Source organism: Garra rufa, chromosome 7 (genome assembly GCF_049309525.1).
Source record: "Garra rufa chromosome 7, GarRuf1.0, whole genome shotgun sequence".
Taxonomy (NCBI): Eukaryota; Metazoa; Chordata; class Actinopteri; order Cypriniformes; family Cyprinidae; genus Garra; species Garra rufa.
In genome coordinates this window covers 29,962,163-29,977,970 of record NC_133367.1, presented here as the reverse complement: position 1 = coordinate 29,977,970, position 15,808 = coordinate 29,962,163, and the positions used below count along the sequence as shown (strand labels likewise).

General features: G+C 31.6%; 1 protein-coding gene across 1 annotated transcript in view; it reads left to right on the top strand.

The window, feature by feature from the left end:
- Window positions 1-15,808, top strand: part of lingo3a (leucine rich repeat and Ig domain containing 3a) — a 46,821-nt gene that overhangs the window by 1,372 nt on the left and 29,641 nt on the right. The gene's annotated exons all lie outside the window — the stretch shown is intronic.

Here is a 15,808-nt window from a genome sequence, read left to right as displayed (position 1 = left end):
TTATTTTAGCTGTATTTAAATAAAAACAAATGTTGAAGGTTAGTAAACCAAATTTATTTAAATGTAGCTAAAACAAATTGATTGCAACCACTTACCTTAAAATTATGAGATTAAAAAGTTTAAACTGAGGTACTGCATCATAAACATGAGAAAAAAACGTCTAAATTGACATACTAAGTCAAAATTATGAGCTTCCTCCTGACAAAACATATGCATTGATAAATCGAAATTGACAAAATGTCAAAATTATGAGATAGTAAGTCATAATTATAAGCTTAAAAAGTAAAAACTGAGACGCTGCATCATAATCATGGCGATAAAAACGTCTAAATTGACATACTAAGTCAAAATGAGCTTCCTCCTGACAAAACATATGCATTGATAAATTGAAATTGACAAAATGTCAAAATTATGAGATAGTAAGTCATAATTATAAGCTTAAAAAGTAAAAACTGAGACTAGGCATGGGATGATAACCGGTTTCAAGGTTTACCGCGGTTTGAAAAAGTCACGGTTTCAAAACCGCAAACAAAAAAAGTTATACCGTTCCTACGATATGTGCATTTTCTGTGTCATCAAAGTGAAAGCGCAGGACTCGCTACTTGGTTGTGTGTGTGTGTGTGCGTCCCTGCAGCGAAAACAATGCAGCCCCTCCCCCAGCGGTTAGCGTGCAGGCGCGTGTCTGTGATTGTGCACGTGATCCACAGTCAGTGAGATTCAGCAGTAATATAAGTTCAGGACGGCCAAAGGAGGTGAACCCTCACAACACAGAGTGGGGAATAGCAGACTATATGTACTAATTTTACGTTTCTGTGATTGAACTTTAGCACAACAAAGTGAAATCACGTCTTTGCTTTTAAGCCTTCTGTCACGTTAAAGGTGCAGTGTGTAGGTTTTGCGGCATCTAGTGGCGGGATTGTGAATTGCAACAGTCCACTGCTCACCCCTCCCTTTACAGAACTACGGAAGCCGATACAGGATTAAAATCTCACCTTTTTTTGACAGCAACGAATAGTGAGATTTCTTTTAAAACGTAATTTAAGAAATTATATTAACTTAATCATTCAATAAAACTATGTTATTGTGAATATTACTTGTTCATCATTGTGTTGAAGTTAATAAAACATAAGTCTTTATGCACCCCTGAAAACATAGTTATTGCACCACTGTCTAGAGATCATCTTAAATATTACACGATGCACCTTTAACACAAGTGACTGCAATTTAATTTAATTAAGAAGATTCAATTATTTATTTTAATTATTTTGCCTTCTGTTCCATGTTACAAAATGTTCTATATGTTTCCTAAAATAAAATATACTGTAATCCGTTTGAAAAAAAAAAAAAAAGGTATTTTTTTTTACCCAGACATTTAAATCTAACATTGTAGAGCAGTGATTACAATACCGTAATACCGTGAAACCGTGATATTTTTATCCAAGGTTATCATACCGTCAGAATCTTATACCGGCCCATGCCTAACTGAGACGCTGCATCATAATCATGGGATAAAAACGTCTAAATTGACATACTAAGTCAAAATGAGCTTCCTCCTGACAAAACATGCATTGATAAATTGAAATTGACAAAATGTCAAAATTATGAGATAGTAAGTCATAAGTATGAGCTTAAAAAGTCAAAACTGAGATGTTGCATCATAATCATGGGATAAAAACGTCTAAATTGACATACTAAGTCACAATTATGAGCTTCCTCCTGACAAAACATATACATTGATAAATCGAAATTGACAAAATGTCAAAATTATGAGATAGTAAGTCATAATTATAAGCTTAAAAAGTCAAAACTGAGACGCTGCATCATAATCATGGGATAAAAACGTCTAAATTGACATACTAAATCAAAATTATGAGCTTCCTCCTGACAAAACATATGCATTGATAAATCGAAATTGACAAAATGTCAAAATTATGAGATAGTAAGTTATAATTATAAGCTTAAAAAGTCAAAACTGAGACGCTGCATCATAATCATGGGATAAAAACGTCTAAATTGACATACTAAATCAAAATGAGCTTCCTCCTGACAAAACATATGCATTGATAAATTGAAATTGACAAAATGTCAAAATTATGAGATAGTCATAATTATGATCTTAAAAAGTCAAAATCTGAGATACTGCATCATAAACATTAGATAAAAAAAACTCTACAAAACAATGAATAAGGTCTGTTTTTGCTTTGGTTATATTACATTTACACATTTACACATTTACATAATCATATTCTACAATGTTATCTCATTATTATTTTCATTGTAAATAAGGAAATAAGTAATAATTTCATACGTAAAAGGATTAGTTCACTCCTGAATTAAAGTTTCCTCGTAATTTACTTACCTACATGTCGTCCAAGGTTTTTGAGGAAAACATTGCAGGATTTTTCTCCATATAGTAGACTTAAATTGGGATTAACGGGTTGACGGTCCAAATTGCAGTTTCAATGCTGCTTCAAAGAGCTAACCATGATCCCAGCTGAGGAACAAGGGTCTTATCTACACTCTTAAAAATAAAGGTGCTTTAAAAGGTTCTTCACAGTGATGCCATAGAACCATTTTTTGTTCCACAAAGAACCATTTACTCAAAGGTTCACCTCTTTCTTACCTTTTTTTAATCTGAAGAACCTTCTTTCACCGCAAAGAACATTTTGTGGAACAGAAAGGTTCTTCAAATGTTAAAGGTTCTTTATGAAACCGTTTAGACAAAAACGGTTCTTCTATGGCATTGTGAAGCACCTTTATTTTTAAGAGTGTTGCGAAACGGTCATTTTCTAAAGAAAACAAAAAGGTCAATGATTTCACGCATTACATAATCACGTTGGAAAGGTCACGCGTGGTTAGTTCTTCATCTGTGTACTTTGGTTCAAAAAGGTAGGGTAGAGTGAAAAACTCTAATGTTCTCCTTCAACTTCTAAATCGTCCAACATCGTGGTTTTAACTTTTTTTGTAAAGGGATTTTCACTCTCTTTGCACGTTTGCTTCGTAAACACTGGGCTGGTACTTCTGTCTACGTCATGCGTTTCCAACTTAATTACGAAATATGTGAAGTCAAGCTGGTGCAAGATGAGCATTTGTGGTTAAAATGTATATCAATTTTAATTTTTCCTAAAAAATGTCTAATCGTTTCGCTAGATAAGACCATTATTCCTCAGCTGGGATCATGTAGAGCCTTTTGAAGCGGCATTGAAACTGCAATTTGGACCATTGAAGTCCACTATATGGAGAAAAATCCTGGAACGTTTTCCTCAAAAACCTTAATTTCTTTTCGACTAAAGAAAGAAATACACAAAAATCCTTAATGATATGACGGTGAGTAAATAATGAGGAAAGTTTAATTCTGGAGCAAACTAATCCTTTAACAAATTTACCGTCAACTCTTTTCTCACTGAAATGCTCCCAGCTTGTAAACTCTGGATAATTACTACATTGTGGTGGCGTTCATGTGCATTCAGCTCATGAATATCATCTTTCTGGTGTGGGTTGGTTGCACCAAGTATCCTTATTCTCATCTTGAGAACTTGTCAGTAGATTTACTGTTTCTCACCTACTATTCAGGATTTTATTATAGTGCCCATGCTCAAAGGTCATACATCAAAGCCACATTAAACACAATTTCTGATGGCGGTAAAACAGATGTGAGGCAATTTAATTTTGCCATTGCTGGTCTTGAGGGCATTATATAATGGGTTCTTCAGCCCCCTCTTACTGTAGGTGACAATCGCAGTCTTTATTGGATCAGCAGCATAAGATTTCTTTGTTGCCTTCATGACAACTGTAAGATAGGAAGAGCTCCTAATGAAAGGATGATGAGCGGAGAGGATCACTCCGCATGTGGGCAGTGGAGGAGGAGGAAGACATTGCGCTCTTGTGTTCGGATCAGTACAGACAATAAAGATCAGGCTTGCAGCTGGGAAAGAATAATCACTTTCCTGTCCACTTTGATCAGCCCAGCTTATGAGAAGAACAAGGAACGTTCTGCTTTTAAATTGCATCTTTATAAGCTTTCGTATGTGGTTGATGTTTCTTATATTTAATGCTAGAGTCTCATTTTAGAAATGGAATCAGAATGGGACCCTATTCACATTCTTTATTTTCATTAATGTATATGATTTATCAATTTTTATTTTTAATAAATTGTAATTATTTTTATTTTACATTATATTTTATAAATGTCCACTCCTTTAAGTCCCCGTTAATATTATTTTTCCAGTCACTTGTATTCACTATTGAGTCCTTGTAAACTGCTGCCGTGTTTCTTTAGTCTCACATTTAATGATCTAGCTTGAGATCCCTTTGCATCACCGCAGGACTGGGCCTCCTCTAAGCCAAAGTACAGTAATTGGACACTTTAAAACATCATGAAAGGGGACAAAAGCAGTTTTGAGCCAATCGTTCATGTTTTATTCATCGCCTCGGAACAAGGCTGTATTTTGCATATCTGAGGCTCCCGATGGAGTACAACAAAACATGAGATTTGACATTCAGCACATATGACGAGTATGTTATGTTTGTGGTTTGCATATAAATTGCTGGTCAAAGATCACTGTATGTGAGGCCTGCAAACTCAGCCTCCAGATCAAAGGATTAGTTCATTATTTCTTACTCATTTATTCAGCCTCACCTCTTGAAAGATTTTTCGAGGATGTTGTGGTTGCTCTTTTCCATGCAGTTACAATAAATGAGGACTGAGTTTAGACTAGTTAACTGACTAACCTAAGAGTCTCTGATTGGTGCGTTTTCAGCAGTGATTAATTTAAGAGCCTCTGATTGGAAGTTGTCAGCCCTGACTAATCTAAGCGACTCTGATTGGCGCATTTTTAATGCTGAGTAATCCAAGTGCCTCTGATTGGTGCATTTTTAACGCTGAGTAATCTAATCCTCTAATCCTCTGATTGGCGCATTTTCAGCGTAATCCATATGCTTTTCTGATTGGTGAGTTTTCATTGCTGACTAATCTAAGCACCTCTGATTGGTGCGTTTTCAATTCTGACTAGTCTAAGCATTTCTGATTGATGCGTTTTCAACACGGACTAATTTAAGAGCCTCTGATTGGCCGTTTTTAGCCCTGACTAATCTAAGTGCCTCAGATTGGCCCGTTTTTAGCATTGGCTAATCTAAGCTCCTCTGTTTGGAATTTTTTTTTAGCGCTGACTAATCCATATGCCTTTCTGATTGGTGCGTTTTCATCGCCGACTAATCCATACTCCGTCCTCATTGGTGCATTTTCAGCGCTGGCTAATCTAATCGCCTATGATGGGTGCATTTTCAGTGTTGACTAATTTAAGAGTCTCTGATTGGTGCGTTTTTAATGCTAATCCATATGCCTTTCTGATTGGTGCTTTTTCAATTCTGATTAATGTAAGCACCCCTGATGGACCCATTTTTAGTGCGGACTAATCTAAGTGCCTCTGATTTGCACGTTTTTAACGCTGAGTAGTCTAACTGCCTCTGATTGGTGTATTTTCTGCATAATCCATATGCCTTTCTGATTGGTGAGTTTTCATTGCTGACTAATCTAAGCACCTGATGGACCCTTTTTTAGTGCGGACTAATCTAAGCATTTCTGATTGGCACGTTTTTAACGCTGACTAATCTAAGCATTTCTGATTGGCACGTTTTTAACGCTGACTAATCTAAGCGTTTCTGATTGGTGCATTTTCAGCCTTGACTAATTTAAGAGCCTCTTAATGGCCATTTTCAGCCCTGACTAATCTAAGTGCCTCTGATTGGTGCGTTTTCTTCACTGACTAATCTAAGCGCCTCTGATTGGTGCTTTTTTTAACGCTGAGTAGTCTAAGTCCGTCTGATTCTGTGCCGAATAATCTAAGCGCTTCTTATTGACCTATTTTCAGCACTGGTTAAACTGAATGCCTCTGATTGGGGCATTTTCATCATTGACTCATTTAAGAGCCTCTGATTGGTGCATTTTTAATGCTGACTAATCTTAGTGCCGCTGATTGGCACTGACTAATCCATATGCCTTTCTGATTGGTGAGTTTTTATTACTGACTAATCTAAGCATTTCTGATTGGTGCATTTTCAGCACTAACTAATCTAAGTGTCTCAGATTGGCCTGTTTTCAGTGCTGACTAATCCAAGCGCTTCTGACTGGCCCGTTTCAACTCTGACTAAATGCTTCTGATTGGCCTTTTTTCGGCGCTGACTATTCTCGTTTTCAGTTCTGACTAATCTAAGCACCACTGATTGGTGCATTTTCAGCACTGACTAATGTTAGCGCCTCTGATTGGCCAATGCATTCCTAAATTCAAAAGAAATGTGTGTGATTGGTTATAAGGCTCAACACTGCAAGAAACAGCAAGTGTCTTTTCATTTCTACATTTCATTTTAATCATGACAGCCATAATACATTGTGTAATTTATGCCCTTTTGTCATTTTTGCCACAAGCCCTCAATTTCCAAACCTGATGCTTACGAAAGATTAACTGATGCCTCTGATTGGCGCATTTTTTAATGTTGACTTATCTGAAACCCTCGAATTGGCCTGTTTTCAGTGCTGACTAATGTAACCGTCTCTGATTGGTGCATTTTCAGTGCTGTCTAATCTATGCGCCTCTAATTAGCGCATCTGATTAGCACATTTTCAGCACTGAATTGATCTTGCTGATTGGCCATTGCATTCCTAAGTTCAACAGAAACACGTTTAATTACTTACAATGCTCAACAGTGCGTCAAAAGCAATCTGATGCAGTGTGAGCGAATCTAAATTTAATTCAGCAAGTTAACACTTTTCATGTTCATATTTCATTGTAATTGCGATAGCTGTAATACATTGTTTAATTGTGCAGGGGCATTTCTTTTTGCCCCTTTATTTTGAATTTGTGTGGCGGTTTGGTTAATTTTGTTGGCATTTTTGCCACAAGCCCTCATTAATTTGACGAAAGTGAGATGTCAAGATTTTTGACAAAATCAAGTTAAATGGCTTCAGAAGTCCTGGAATGCAGAGCTTTAGTTGTATGGACCTATTTAGTGGTTTTGTGAAACTGGTAAGCCTCAACCCCATTTTTTTAACAAAAGAAAGACTAATATGGTGCTAAATTCATGTATTCACATGGTACTTGAAAATACTAGGGTATAACAACAGTGCCTGGTTCACTCTGTATTGGCAGTGTTCACTGTAATTGTCGTTTTTTGTTCTAGTTGAATTTGCTGTTATTGCTTGAGGCAGGTCAGCCTGTGCTGCCTAATCACACTGTGGGGAAATGTGACGCATGTAATGCTTTTCCCAATATCTTCGCCTTTAATGTGACACATTCCCGCAGCCCTTGGCATCGACTTTCTTCCAGTGGGTTCAGAGGACGGCGTGTAGTGCTATTCTTCTGCTCAGTCTTACACTAGAATTACCTTTTCACCGTCCTTGGCTACTTTCTAATGCTCGTTGCGAGGCTCAGGTTGCATGTCTTCGGTGTCGCTCTACATCGGGCCTTTATTTCTGCCAGCTCTTTAATTATGTAATTGGATTAACAACCTACGCATCAAACAAGCCCTAAAGCTGTTTGTCCTCTTCTATCAAGATGAGATTGATTTGATGGGAAGGTATTCGATAACCCGTCCCCTTCATTTCCACTCATCGGTTGCTGGCAGATGGAGGTTGATTAATTTTTGAAATGTTAGTCCCCAAAATAGCCCCTCTGGCTTGGACGTCCACCCACAGGTTACACAAGAGGCAGATATCTCACGCTAGATGGCATTAATAGACGTTTCCTGACTGCTGCCATGCTGATGTTGACATTAAATCAATTATTCATCACGCTCTACAATCGGCCATATCTGATACAACCCGAGAGATGACATATTAAGGCCACGTTTTGAACGCGCCTCAAACTTTCAGCCCATCAACAGTCACACTCAGTGTTATGAAGGGTAATGATGTATAGAGACTAATAAGTCTATTCTGCTCATTTTCATGCATGAGCCTCATAGTATCAATTTAAAGAGTTCTATCTCCCCTCTTTTCTGCATTAAAGTCATGACTCATTTCATCAGGCAATTTTACTGGCTGAGACTGAAGCAGAGAAAGCCATTTAGCCTGGTGTCGCGTCAACGTATAATTCATATCCATTCGGTGGAGGAATGAGTGCGATAATGACAGGAAGTGAATTTGTAGTGCCTTTTCTTTTTATGTAACACTGGAAGTTAGTAGAAGGGTCGTTCGTTTAATTGTCACTTGGTTTCTGGGTTAAAAGCATATAGCAGCATTTGCCTGTGCACTGTGAGATTGAATTAGAAATGTTTTTTTTAATATTGCTGCTTTTCTTAAAACGATTGCTTTTCTCAATTTTCACCTATTTCTCAAAATATTACTATTTTAATTTCATTTTATCTGTTCACAAAAAAGTTCAGCTTTTCACAAAATATTACTACTTTATTCTTAGCATTTCAACTTTATTCACAAAATACTGGTAATTTATTCTCAAAATATTGCTACATTGTTCATAATTTTGACTAGTTCATAGAATATTGCTAATTTTCTCAAAATCACTATATTACTATCTTGACTACTCATTAGAATATTACTTTTCACAATATTACTACTTTATTCTCATTATTTCTAAAATGTATTTGCATAATATTGCTACTCTGTTCTTAATGTTGATTTTATTCACAAAATATTGCTAATTCTTATATTTCTACTTTGTTTATAATTTTGACTTTGTCATAATAGTAATAGTACTTTTTGTTCTAATAATTCTGACACAGAATATTTTCTACAAATATTATTCCTTTATTCTCACAATTCTCATTTTTATAAGCAACATGTCACTATGTTCTTAATGTTGATTTTATTCACAACATATTGCTAATTTATTCTCAAAATCAAAATATTATTTTAATTTGCTCACAGAATGTTGCTAATTTACTCAATGTTATTCCTTTATTCTCAAAATATCACTACTTATTTCATTATTTTTAACTTTCGCAAAATTACTATTTTTCAACATTTATTTTCATAATTGTAACTTTATTTGCAAAACATTGCTACTCAAAACTTTTTAATGTTGATTTTATTACCAAAATATTGCTAATATTAATGATATTGCTCTCAAAATATTATTTTATTCTCATAATATTCACATTATTCTCAAAATATTACTAATTTCATAATTTTGACAAAATATTACATTACTGCTTTATGCTCATAATTTTGAATTTATTTGCAAAATATTGCTACTCTATTATACATGTTGATTTTATTCACAAAACATTGCTCATTTATTCTCAAAATGTTACTACATTGTTCAAATTTTTGACTTCTAGCTAATTTTCCCTATTATACGTTATTCTCATTTTCAGCTTTTTCAAAATATTGCTCATTTATTCTCAAAATATTACAATGTTTCTGACTTGTTCACAGAATATTGCTAATTTTCAAAAAATATTATTTCTTATTCTCATTCTCATCGTACTCAAATATCCCTACTTGTTTTATTATTTTTACTATTCATAAAATATTACTATTTTATTCTCATAATTTCAACTGTATTTGCAAAATGTTGCTACACTATTCTTAATGTTAATTTTATTTACAAAATATAGCTTTTTTTAAATATTGCAAACATTGTTGATAATTTTGATTTGGTCACAAAATATCTCAAATTTTCTTAAAATGTTAGTACTTTATTCTCATTTTTAACTTCTCAGAATATTGCTTATTTATTCTCAAAATATTACTGCGGTGTTCATAATTATGACTTGTTTAGAGAATATTTTTATTTTCTCAAAATATTATTCCTTTATTTTAATAATTTTCATGTCATATTCTCAAAAAGTATTACTTCTTTTTACAATATTACTACTTTATTCTCATTATTTTCAACTTCATTTGCAAAATACTACTATATTCCTAACACTGATTTTATTCACTAAATATTACTAATTTGTTCTCAAAATATTGCTAATTTTCACTTAGTCAAGAAATTTCACCAATTTTCTCAAAATATTAGTACTTTATTTTCATTTTCAGCTTCTCAAAATATTGCTTATTTATTATCAAAATGTTATTCCTTTATTCTCATAACTTTAACCTTTTTTCAAAATATTAGTACTTGTTCACAGAATATCGTTAATTTTCCCAAAATATTATTCCTATATTCTCATAATTTTCACCTTATCCAGAAAATATCACTACTTAATTTAATATTTTGACTATTTACAAAATATTACTACTTTTCACAATATTACTACTTTATTCTCATTATTTAAATTTAAAGTATTGCTACTCTTCTTAATGTTGACCTTATACATAAAATATTGCTTATCAAAATGTTATTCCTTTATTCTTATAATTTTAACCTTTTTTTCAAATATTAGTGCTTGTTCACAGAATATTGTTAATTTTACTTTATTTTCATTTTCAGCTTCTCACAATATTGCTAATTTATTATCAAAATGTTATTCCTTTATTCTCATAATTCTATTATGAGAATAAAGTCTAAAATATCACTATTTTAGTATTTTGACTATTCACAAAACATTTCTTCTTTTCACAATATTACTACTTTATTCTCATAATTTCAACTTTATTTTCAAAATATTGCTACGCTATACTTAATGTTGATTTTTTTTCACCCACAAATTATTGCTAGTTTATTCTCAAAATATTACTACATTGTTCATAATTTTTACTTGGTAAAAAGAAATGTTGCTAATTTCCTCAAAATATTAGTCCTCATGTTCACCTTCTCAAAATATTGCTTTATTCTCAAAATACCACTACTTATTTTATTATTTTGACTTTTCACAATATTACTACTTCATTCTCATAACTTGAACTTAATTTACAAAATATTGCTGCTGTTCTTAAAATGTTGATTTTATTGAACAAAATATCACTAATTTATTAACAAAATATTAATACTTTGTTCTCTAAACATTATGACATTAAACTCAAAACATTTGAGCTTTTTCTCTTAACGCTAAAACGTTATTCTAAAAATGTTTTTTTTTTGAGAATGTTGGAGATGATTCATTTTTTTCCTTTTTTAAAAATATTGTTATGTAACAAGTTGCTGAACTCTTAGAAAATGTTCTGCTAGTGTTGCTGTCGGACAGTGTTATTTTAGAAACATTAACAGTTTGGACACCATTTCATCAAATATTTAATATTATTTCATATTAAACGAAACTATGCCAGTTATTCCAGAAACTTTTGGACTTGAATTGCTATGATGTGTATCATAAGCAAAACAGCCTGTTCCCCAAGGATGCTTTAATTGTTCATGTTCCTTTATTGGATGGTTCTTGACAATATGGCAACAGATGGTGAGAGAGAGATCAGTTTAAACCCACACCCCTTTGCTTCCTGTCCCCTGAGGAAGCTGTCAGAAAGACCTGGATCATATCATCAGATGGATTTTGTAAAGATGCTCCAATTCCACACACCAAAGTGGGATATCAGCGAGAGAGTTTGTTTACACAGCATATCGTGGTGTCTTCACCCTGGCGTTCAGCATGCGGTTCTGGGGCAGCATCCAAAAAATATTCACCTGCGCTTTGTGGACATGGATCCCCTCCGGGGAGAGTTGGCCAGATGTGGTGTTACTTGTCTGTGTAGTTGTCAAATGGAAGAAGGATGTAGAAAGAACAACTAAAGGGCATTGATTTTGTTTGTGTTGATGGACGGGACGCCTTGTTGAGCTGTAAAGCTCCAGGTCATTCCTTTGGGATGTTCTGGAAAGCTTATCTGACCCTAGCAACAGCAACCAAAGTGGGCTGAAAGGACTATTGTTAAGAGCACAATCGGGTTCTTCACTGTTTGTGTTCCCATTTTTTTTTCTTTACCTAATTTAGGTTTTTTAATGAAAGATTGCTCCAATTCTCAAAATATTATTTACAAAATTTCCCTTTCTCAAAATATTTTTTTTTTCATAATTTTGACTATTCACAAAATGTTATTACTTTTCCCAAAGTACTTTATTTTTAATTTTGTACACAAAATACTATTACTGTTTTTAAAATAGTACTACTTTTTCATGATTCATTTCAAATTTTGACTATTTATAAAATATTATTGCTTTTCTCAAAATATTACTACTTTATTCTCATAATTTTAATTATCTCAAATTATTAAATTTCTCAAAATATTATTTTTTTCATCATTTTGACAATTCACAAAATATTACTTTTCTCAAAGTACTTTATTTTTAACTTTGTACACAAACAACTTTGACTATTTTCAAAATATTACTACTTTTTCATAAGTTTATTCACAAAATATTACTACTATCCTTAAAGTATTGCTAATTTATTTTCAGAATTTTGACTATTTACAAAATATTTCTCCATTTCTCAAAATAGTACTATTTTTTTCCCATCATTTTAAATTTATTTGCAAAATATTACTACTATTCTTAAAATATTAGTACTTTATTCTCATAATTTTTACTTTATTAAAAAAAATACTATTTTTCTCAAAATATTACTCCTTTATTTTAATAATTTAACTTTATTTACAAATATTACTACCATCCTCAAAATATTACTAACTTATTTTCATAGTTTTGACTTTTTACAAAATATTGCTCAATTTCTCTTTCTGGGTAATTTTAAATGTATTTTCAATACATCAAATACATTCAAAATATTGTCACTTTTCTCAAAAGATTACAGCTTTATTCTCATAATTTTAACTTTGTACACAAAATATTGTCCCTTTCTCAAAATATTAGTACTTTATTTTCATAATTGTAACTTTGTACACAAAATATTACTACTATTTTCAAAATATTAATACTTTTTATTTATCATTTTAAGTATTCACAAAATATTACTACTTAATTTTCATAATTTTAACTTTGTACACAAAATATTGTTACTATTCTCAAAATATCAGTACTTTCTCATAATTTTAACTTTATACACAAAATATTACTACTATTTTCAAAATATTAGTACTTTATTCTCATAATTTTAACTTTGTACAAAACATATTGTTACTATTCCCAAAATATTAGTACCTTATTCTCATAATTTCAACTTTGTACAAAACATATTGTTACTATTCTCAAAATATTAGTACTTTACTTTCATAATTGTAACTTTGTACACAAAATATTACTACTATTTTCAAAATTAATACTTTTTATTTATCATTTTAAGTATTCACAAAATATTACTACTTAATTTTCATAATTTTAACTTTGTACACAAAATGATGTTACTATTCTCAAAATATCAGTACTTTCTCATAATTTTAACTTTGTACACAAAATATTACTACTATTTTCAAAATATTAGTACTTTATTCTCATTTTAACTTTACACAAAATATTACTACTATTTATCGTTTTATTCACAAAATGTTACTAATTTATTCTTATTTCATCTTTGTACATAAAATATTGTTACTTTTCTCTAAATATTAGTACTTTATTCTCACAATTTTTACTTTACAAACAAATTACTATTCACAAAATATAAGTACTTGATTCTCATAATTTTATCTTTGTACACAAAATATTGTTACTTTTCTCACAACATTGAGACTTTTCACTTTATCATCAAAGTGTTACTACTATTCTCAAATTATTATGTATGAATTTTACATACATGCAACAGAGTTGAACTTTTCTGTGTGACAGCCTCCATAATGAAAAAAATCTAAAGAACACTTCTTCCACTATAAGGAACCCTTTGTCCAATGTAAAGATTCAATGGCGGTTAAAGGCTCTTCCTGTATCATTGCCAATAAAGAAGCTTCATTTCAAGAGTGTGCCCTTAACTTCCTCTGTCAGTGTGTCGTTCAGCTGCCCACAGGGCCTCGAGGAGGCAATATAATGACCCCCATGACAATGCATCCATCTAGGCAAGGCCGAATTCAGAATAGACAGTGCTGATGGGACCTTGGGTCCTCGGAGGACCTGCCATGAATTTCTCATGTGACTTAAAATAGAAAGTACAGGCAAGCTCGAACGTCTCAAGCCTGTTGCCAGGCATTGATGAATTATTCAGCTATAATGGAAAACACACTGTGATCATAGAGCCACATGTGACCGTTTCAAGCAGCAACTACAAATTCTCACTTTGTTTCTGTCTCCGTCTCCTCCTTTCTTTTAAGCGTTCACTTTTTTTCTCCTTGGCTATGTTGGCTTGGGCGTGTTTTGATGTGATTTTGACTGTCATTGTGGGGACATTTGTCAAGGACACAATCAAGTTCTTCACTGTCTGTGTTCGATCAGGGTAACGTAAAATTGCAAGACTGTCAGAGATCAAAACTGTCACGCAAGAAAGGAAGCAAGAGTTGTAATTGGGTAATCCATCTTTTTTGTCACATTCACGTCGTTTCTCAAGCAAGGCCATCTGTGTGGTTTGCTGTCTGCTTTTAGTGAAAAAAGAGAAAAACGTATGTCCTAGGATTTTTAATTGAAGAGATCTGTGTGATCTGTTACAAAATATTAGTACTTTTTCAAAATATTACTACTTTTTCATAATTGGGACTATTCACAAAATGTCATTGCTTTTCTCAAAATATTAGTATTTAATTCTCACATAATCGTAACTTTATTTACAAAATATTGATGCTATTGTCAAAACATTACTAATTTAGAATTTTGCCCTCACAAAATATTACTATTTTTCTAAAAATATTACTCCTTTATTGATATAATTTTCACTTTATTCTCAAAGTTTTAGCTACTTTTCTCAGAATTTCTCTCCTTTATTCTCATAACAAAATATTACTACTATCCTCAAAATATTATTATTTTTTTTTTAATGTAGACCTTTTTTCTTTTTCCTCTTTTTACAAAAGATTAGTCCATTTCTCAAAATATTAAAACATTTTTTGCATAATTTTAAATGTATTTACAAAATATTACTACTATTCACAAAATATTACTTTCTCATAATATTAGTATTTATTCTTATAATTTTCACTTTGTACGCATTGTTACTTTTCCCACATTGTTAGTACTTTATTCTCATAATGTTTAATTTTGTACACAAAATATTGTACACAATACCTGTTTGAAAAAAATATTTTTTAGTAAAAAAAGAATGTATGTCCTGGGATTTTTAATCGGATCTGTTTGATTTGTTACAAAATTTTATTACTTGTTCATAATTTTGACTATTCGCAAAATATTATTGCTTTTCTCAAAATATTAGTATTTTATTCTCACATAATTGTAACTTTATTCACAAAATATTTCTACTATCCTCAAAATATTACTAATTTATTTTTTTATAATTTTGACTTTTTTAACAAAAGATTGCTCCATTTGTCAAAATATAAAATTTTAAATGTATTTACAAAATATTTCTACTATTTTCAAAATATTATTACTTTTCTCATAATAATAAGTTTAACTTTGTACACAAAATATTGTACCTAATATCTCTCTTAAAACAACGATTTTGTATACAAAAAAGAAAAATGTATGTCCTAGGATTTTTAATTGAAGAGACCTTTTTAATCTGTTACAAAATATTACTACTGTTCTCAAAATATTACTACTTTTTCATAATTTTGACTATTCACAAAATGTTTTTGCTTTTCTTAAAATATTGCTCCTTTCATGTTATAATTTTCACTGTTCTCATAATTGTTACTTTATTCAGAAAATATTACTACTATCCACAAAATATTACTATTTTATAATTTACAAAATAGCAAACAAAATAATATTACTCTTCTCATAATATTAGTACTTTATTCTAATAATTGTACACAAAATATCATACACAAAATAATATTGCTTTTCTCAAAATATTACTCCTTTATTGTTATAATTTTCACTTAATTCCTAAACGTTTAGCTACTTTTCTCAGAATT